We start from the raw sequence: 8,920 nt of genomic DNA, 5'->3' as shown, positions 1-8,920 counted from the left end.
ACATCTTATTTCAATTTTCCTTTTCTCTTTACGATATGAGCAGAAGGTATCAATATGGTTGTGACTTGTTCTGTTGTCATTAAGAAAGATCCCCATACGTAAAAAAAAACCTACAACCATTGATAAAGGAACAATTGTTTGTGCAGTTAATGATGAAGTTAGACGAACTGCCCGATGTCACACAGCTAAGTGGCAGACCTGGGATATAAATTCAGGCAGTCCAGCTACAGAATCAGCTCTTCTAAGCACAGTATCATTATGTCTTCATGAAAGTAACTGCCTCTTACTTGGTTGTATCAGTTAACTTCTCCTGTGTAACAAACGACCTTGTGACGGATAGACTGGAGGGTGTACCCTGAGGGTAGGTCAGAACGGTGACTTGCTTCTAAAGGACAGGATATGGCAAGGATGATATGATGTCACTTCCTCGATTCTGTTCCCTTATGTAAGATTCAGTATTGCTGGCAGATTGGCTTTAGAGCCTCTCCTTGCTGACTTAGTGAAGTAAGCAGCCATGTTGGGAAAGCCCATATGGAAAGGAACTGTGGGCAACCTTCAGTAGTTGAGGGCAACCTCTAGCCAAAGCTAGCAAAAAGCTGAACCCTCCATCCTACAACCAAGAGGAACCAATTCTGTCAACATCCAGAGTGTATCTGAAAGTACATTCTTCTACAGTCATATTGGCTCATATGTCTGTCACTTGGTAAATCAACAGTAGTGGACATTCGTAAAGGCTTTGGCTGGGATGGCTATCAGTTTGGTCTTCTTTCCAGGTGTACAGGGTATTCTGGATTTTTTCCCAAGATTTCAGGAAATCTCTAAATTCTGTAAGAAAACAAATTCAAATATGCAAGTACTTCTCAAGTCTTTGTGGTATCGCATTTGCTAATGTTTCATTGAAAATAGAAGCCACATGGCCAATCTAGATTTAAGAACTGGGAAATAGATGCCACCTCTTGAGGGGAGAAACTGCAAAGTGTGGCTATTTTGCAATTTATCCCACTGATACTCTCTATCTCTAAGTGATACCACAATTTACCCAGTTGATCGTCTAAAATTAGAGAAACATCCTTGATTCCTCTTGTTCTCTCACTTCTACTTCACTCCTCTGTCTTTGCAACCTAAGCATAATTGGTTCATTTCTTTCCGATTGGATGTATCCAATACAAGGTACTAACATTCCTCACCTGGACTGTTCCAATATGACCGTAATTGTTCCTCCTAGTTTCCTTCTGCCCTTCTCCGATCCTCTATGCACTACACAGAAGCTAGATGATTTTTTAGTAACATAAATAATATTATTTAACTGTATATAATTTGGGAACCTATATACCAGATCTTATGTAAAAATTTTTATTAATGGGAAAAACGGTAATGGCAATCATTGCTGGGAATTCGAAAATATAATGGTCAGATGGCTCTATGGATCCTCAAGAGCCTAATATGCTTACAATTTTGTAAAAGGCCACATTGACATGCTTTTTTAAGATAGCAAAGGAAGCTCTAGTGTTCCAGCTGTTGGACTTTTGGAGCTTATGTTCACATAATGCATAGTTAAAGTATCTTGGGAATAGATGAAAGGGTAGGTTTGCTGTGTATATTTGCTGCCAGCTGTTTAAAGGGTGGAAGGAGAGGGCAGGTCAAAACCTCCCCCAGAAGAAGCAAGAGTGTAGACCAAGAAGGTTTCCTTGCAGAGAAAAGGAAAATGGTGGCAGAAGGATACAGAGCCATCAGGTTTATTGCTATCAGGCAACTCTACTCTGACACTTTGTGTACAAAGCAGATAAACATTCTGCTCTTATGAAGCTTGTCTTTATAGAGAGATAATATCTAACCATATGAATTCTAAATATCAGATTATGATAAGTGAAGTGCAGAAAATTAAAATAAGATGTTTCTGGATGAGAAGTCAGACATCAAGGGAGACTCTTCCGACAAGGTGACATTTAATGACAGTGACATCCAGTGACAAGGTGAATTGAGTCTTGCAAAAATTGGTTGATCATCATTCTGGGTAGAGAGAAAAGTTGGCATCAATTTCTTTTTTTTTTCAGGTAGTCTAATCCCTTTATTGTTTTTATTTTTTTGTTTAAATTTTTTTATTGAAATATGGTTGACACAAAATATTGTATTAGTTTCAGGTGCACAACATAGTGAGTTCACATTCATTTACATTACAAAAGGATCACCCTGATAAGACCAGTAACCATCTGCCCTATGTTCATTGCGGGAATTTCTGAAGTATGAGTGTTACAGGTCCAGAAGGATATTGTGTCTGGAATATAATGATTATAAGAACCATATGTGATGAAGTAGAAGAGGTAGACAGGAAAAGATCTTTTTGGGACTTACAAATCTGAATAAGAAGGTGAAGGATTTATTTTGATGTGGTAATAAGGCTTTGGAGGCTTTTAGTATTAAAATATCAAAAGATGTTACTTAAAGTATTAACTGCCATTTCTAAAGAAAAAGTAGAATCAGAAATGTTGTGTTAGTTCTCTCTCTAAACTGACTTCTCTCTGACAGACTTTTATGTGGTATCAGAAGCTGATATAAAAATACTATGCTGTGTGTATTTAATTTTCCCCTAAATCAGAAATTCCTTTGTTTCTTAAACATATGCAGAGAAGATCAAATCATTTGTCTTAGAAAATCAACCTTTCTCCTTTTTCAAAATATTCCTTTTTGGAGATCCTATTATATGCTGGATATCTTCCATTACACTTCTATTAATAATTAATACAGCTGCTTAGTTTAACTACAATTGGACGTGGAAATGAGCTATGCAAGTTCAATTTGACATTTAGAAATGAGAAAATAATTTTTTTTTTACTGAACTTTGATTCATTTCTACATTCCATCTTTTAAAGTGCATAACACCTGAAAAACTTTAGTGTTTATCTACATTTTACTCCACTTTATCACACAAGTCTTATTTTTTCTGTTAGATGGTAAAATTGATGATTACAATATATAAAGTTATAATACACATTAGGTTTTTAAAAGCTGCACAACAATTAATGCCCAATCTATTTCCATTACCTAAAAGAAGATACAGTTGTTGATTTGCATTTAATGAACATAATTGTAACTTTTTTCTTTTGTTACATGTATTTGCTATGTTAATGCCAAAGGCTATAATAAATAGACCCTCAGCTTCAAAGGCTTAACAGAATAAATTTTATTTTTTTGTCACAATAATTTTTATTTTTCAGTCACATATAATTCTATGTGGGTGTTTTGGGTTGTCCAAGGGATAGAGGGACCCTGGTTCCTCAGACTCTTCTGCTTCCAGCTGGCGGAAGGGGAAAGATACTGAAAAATGCACATGTGCCATTTAACAATCCCATTCCAGAAGTGGCACACATTGTTTCTACCCATGTTCCATGGTGAGAACTAGTTATGTGGCGCCACCAAGCTACAAGGAAAGCTAGGAATTGTAGACTTTTGCTAAGCAAGCCAACTTTCAGAAATAGAGCTATACATTTTTACATGATATATTGAGGTAACATTGACATAACAATTTGAAAATTTTAAAAGCACATAATTTAACAAATTTATATATCTTTGCCACACTTGGCGGTATGAGCAGTCTCACTTTTTAATTTTGGCCATTCTTTTTGGTATGGAGTATGTTTTTACTGAAAGAACTTTGTCACTGGGATTCCTACATTGTCTTTTGCTTTCTTAGTTAACGATTTAGTTTCTTTCCAAGTTCCTGCTTAAGAAGCTCAGGAAAACCACACTGCTGTACTTTTCTAGCTCACCTTCAATTTCTGGCAAAAAAGAGATGATATTTCTTTTGACACCACCTGGGCGGACAGGAATGCATTCTTAGATAACTTTAAATCTCAGGCAGTCCCAGGCACTGTTGGCTGAGACGCTGTGCTGGCCGGATTACAGGCTGTAAATTCAAATTTCTTATGCTAATATCTACTTAGCTACGACCACATCACCATGTAAATATTCTACGTCACAATATTTATAACAATCTATTTTCATAATTTTGACAAGAAGCAAAGCATAAATATTCATATGTTGCTACATTTAGGTGGCCTCAGCAGCCTAATCCTTGTTTAGAAATAGAATATTCTCCAACTTGGAGAAATTAATTCCTCATTGATATCACTGGGAAAAAACAAAAACACACACAAAAATGAATCCTCCTTTTATGCATTTCCAAATTTTTTTGTGTGTGTGAGGAAGCTTTGCCCTGAGCTAACATCTGTGCCAATCTTCCTCTACTGTATATGGGATGCCACGACAGCATGGCTTGATGAGCGGTGTATATGTCTGCTCTCAGGATCTGAACTTGGGAACCCCGGGCCACTGAAGCAGAGCATGTGAATTTAAGCACTAAACCACAAGGCAGTCCCCTTTTGAAAATTTTTAAACGCCTAAGATCACCCCGGACCATATCATGTGAATAGAAAAAGCTATTGGATGGATCTTGTTGCAAGAATTGACCCCTACGCTTGAGAATAATCCTATAGAAAAGGAGAAGCATTGATGTTACAAAGGCCACCATGAGCCATGTGTTCAGACAAGCTGTGGTTTGAAGACTGATTGTTTATTGATATAATTTTAAGAATAGAAGTGACAAAAGCAGATCTTTATTTGTTGAGAAACACAGGTTAACTGTTTGTTAACTGCCGACTGGATTATCTCTGAATTCCTGGGATTTTATGCCTAATAATAACTGTGTATGTTGGAGGAAGTTCACCTGTCTCTACAACCACAGCCTCTCCAGAATGTTCCAGAAAGAGCCAGGCATGTGATGAGACATGTTATGAAGGCACGTCTGGAGCAGGATGTTTCTAGTTTTAACATAAATTATTATAGCACCAGTTTGTGTAAAGACTGTAGTAATAACCTTTCTATTTTGTGTGTTAATAAGCTTACTCAACTTAGGCATGTAGAGGAGTAATTTTAGTTGCTATTATATGTCAAGTAGGCTGCTTTTCAATTTTATTTAATTAAAAAAATTTTTTCTGAATAGAAATGGGGAGACATCTTAATTTTTCTTAAATTCTTAATCACACTGATATAGAGTCTAATCTACTTAATAGAGGAAGACATGTTCATATGTACTTATTTATATTTTTGAATAATGATAATCTTGCTTTTTCTCTTTCATCTTCAGCACCTGAATTTGAGGATTCTGTGGCTGTTTTCATAGAACAATTATATCGTAACACCCAGAATGGTTACTTTGCCTTATCTTAAAGTAAAATAAAAAAATTATTTTTGCTTGAAAATGTGGCAAGTTTCCATTTTGCAGAGTGTATGATGAGAAGAGGTAAAGGATTCATTTGATGTCATGCCCTCTGTGGCCTATACGAAATGATACCATGGAAAAAGTTGTCCTGTTCAGTGTTAACTTTGGGTATTTGTAATTATCATTATTATTTCTTTCCAAAGTGATTTTGTGTGTGTATTTTACGTAATTTTGACTATTTTAAGATGAAAATTTTGTGGCTTATGTTTTTAAAAAGACTTGTCTTTTTTATTTTAAGAAAAACATGAAATGTCTTTATAAGAGTTATATCCATGTCCTCTGTGTCAAAAAGACATTCCATTTCTTTTAAAAGCAGTTGAGTTGAAAGGAATGGTATGTTTAGCCAACCTGCATAGTCTATTTACTGTAGGGTCCTGATTACCAGGAACATATTTTTGTTGATTTACATGTTAGGGTTTCAATTTTGAATCCCTCCACCAGTACTTGTCAAAGATATTCCCATCTATAAATTTTTGGAGACAGTGTTTTTCAAAATATTATTTGCATGATTTTTACAGGAAGTAATGAATATACCTGTTTTCTAGGAGCACAAATGAAACCTATCAAGTCAGGAACAAAATATCATTATTTTTAAAGTTGAGGGAAAAATATGAGGGTTTCAAATAATTGGTTCTAATGGTTTGATTATATGGCCCTTTTTCCACAACTGTTGAATTCGTTTTTCACTCATCATATGAAGAAACTACTGTAGAATTATTAAGCATAAAACCCACAGGAAATGACCCGACAGAACATAAACCATTCTTTTTCAGGGGACGTTAAAATCATGGGCTACAAGTCTCTCAGGTTGAGATCTGGTTGGCATCTGGTATTCAAATGAAAGTGACCTTCAATGAGAAATCTCTCCATATTTCTTAGCCCAGGATTAATTCACGTATTCAAAATTATCTGTAATATTCACCTTCTTAATGACATGTGACCATTATTATTACTGACATATATGATGTTTTATTATAAAAGTGGTAAAGAATCTTTTTCTTAGTTTTCCTAAAATTTTTAGTCTCCATGTGTTCTGCTTAAAAGCATCCTTAAAACTTTGTGGCCTAAAGCAACAAACATTTTAGTTTATCTCATGGTTTTGTGGGTCAGAAATTCAGGCAAGGATCAGCTGGTCCATTTTTCTGTTTTACCTGATATCAACATGGGTCACTCAGTGTTATTCAGATGGCAGCTACCTGTTCTGGAGTTTCCAAGATGGTCGTTGCTGGCATCTTGAGAGGAACGGCTGGAAGGCGGAGTTCAGCTGGACTCACACTCTCCAGGTAGTCTCAGAAACTTTTCAACAAGGCAATCAGTCTTTTACCTGGCAGCTGAGTGTTCCAGGAATGAGTGTTGCAAGTTGTTCTGGTGAAAGCCAGCAGACGTCTTATGACCTAGCCTTGCCAGTTCCAGAATGTCATTTCCACTACATTCGATCAGTCGAGTAAGTCTCTAGAGCCAGTTCAGATTCAATGCGAGTGGAACTAGAATCTGCCTCTTAATGGGAGAAGCAGCAAAGACTTTGTGGCCATCTTTATTCTACCACAGAAATTTTGCTGAATATCATTTAATGGATTCATAGATGCTGAGAAGTTGGGCAGTATTGGCTTAGAAATTATGAATACAGTCTTGGGCCATAAAGCAGTCTGTGTGAAAGTCCAAGTTCTTGCTGTTTTTCGGTCTATGGCAGAGGAGGACACGGCTATGTTCTTCTCCCTCCTTATCCTGGGGCTCATATGCCTGCCTCAGACATTTTCGTTTTATTAAATGTGATACTGCTTATCCTTAACCTAATCCTTTGCCAAGCAGAAGGGTTAGAGAGGGGGATTCTGCATTTAGCTAGATCATTCTGCTATTTGATACTCTTTTGATTTATCAGGTTTTGGACATATCCAGAAAAATGCAAACCCAATTGGAGTTCAACTTTTGGATTCTTCAATTGATGACTTACATATTTTCTCCTCAACATTGACTGACTCAATTTAGCGGGGTTTAATTTTCCTCAAACTATATGAAGTAACGATAATATTTTAATGACACATTGTACTTTAAAATTGACTTAGTGATTTTATACACATAATATCATCAACCCGTACAATGATAATTTAAAATAAATAGAGTGGTTACTATTTCCTTTTTTAACAGAGAAAGAAATTAAAAGTCAAGGGAGATTAATTTACTTTTTGAAGTTCACATTGCTAGGGCAGCTTCGTGCCTCAAAATCAAATTGTAAGATTGAGTCAGTCACAATGAAGAGCAGAATATTTTTGACATGTCATTTACTAAGGAACTTAAACAAGTGTATAAAAGAGAGAAGGGATCCTAATGAGTTGCTAAACAGCTAAGTAACATAAATGCTGGAAACTCTTACATTTATAAAAAGTTAATAAATTCGTCATGTGAAAGAATACAATATTAGCGAATTAGGACTAATCTTTAGTTTACATTCATCTCATTTACAATTTATTAAGCACCTCTATGTGTCTAATTTTGAACTCACAAAATCCAAAAAAGAATCTAAAAAACACTCTACTGTAAGAAAAAGATCATTTGGAAATTCAGAAGTGATTTAGCTCTCATTATCATTCTCCTGGTGCAGAGTGCTAAAAATAGCACTGAGAAGCATTACTTTTACATATGCATAATTTTCTTCTTGATACCGCCATTGTGGTTTACTTGGGTTGACGAATGATTGCTGCCCACCACCACACCTGTTACCTTTTCAATGACAGCAAGCAATATTATGCTAGTGAGCTTCTAGAAAGGTTAATTTCTGTTTTCTGCAATTATGAATGACATGGTTAGAGGAGGTTATAGAGAGCTGAATTACTATGATTACTGTTTGCTAGAAATTATGCAAATATGCATAAAAGCAAAGTTTGTGAAAAATGAAATTAGGCTAAACTTGATTTAGCCTAGTGTTATTAATGTTATAACTCAAAGTGTAAATAAAACACCAATGTAATAAAATCCAAATCTAAGTGTAAGCATTATTCTATTATGAAGCACAAATAGGATGCTTGTGAACATATCATTTTTACTGTAGCAGTGCTGTATTTGATACCATTTTGAGGCATTCTGAAACACATTAATATCCAATCTTGTGTGATATGTCATTTGAAAATGATGCTATTCTATTTCTTTTCCTAAGAGCACTGTATGTAAATACTTTAGGCTTATCTGAGATGCCAAATATTTTATTTGAAGTTATAATTTAAAAAAGAATTTCTTGGCACCACTAAACATAAGTTTCTGTAATGTAATTTATCTTATATTAATATGAGCAATATCTCAATTATTCGCAATATTTAAATCTTTTTCTGAGGTCAATTTTTCTAATTTACTAAATTTGATCACTAAGCCGTATTTCCGCTCATTCTTGCCTTTTGTACTTTCTCTAGTTCTTTCTTAGTATAACATTGGGGTTGAAGGACTCAAAGGACTTTGAAGAAAAGTGGGGAAGCGTTTTCTGTGTTACTTAAATAACTAAACTCATGCTAATAGTTAAAACTTAGTAAAACTGTATGTGAACATACAGTTGGTTGAATACATTATGAGCTCATTGATTATTATATAAAAATATAATAAAATCTCAGAATTATATTTTATGACAAATTATATTACCTTTCAAAATGTATTTCC

This window comes from Equus quagga, chromosome 12, assembly GCF_021613505.1.
Source record: "Equus quagga isolate Etosha38 chromosome 12, UCLA_HA_Equagga_1.0, whole genome shotgun sequence".
Taxonomy (NCBI): Eukaryota; Metazoa; Chordata; class Mammalia; order Perissodactyla; family Equidae; genus Equus; species Equus quagga.
This window is presented reverse-complemented; position numbering follows the sequence as displayed.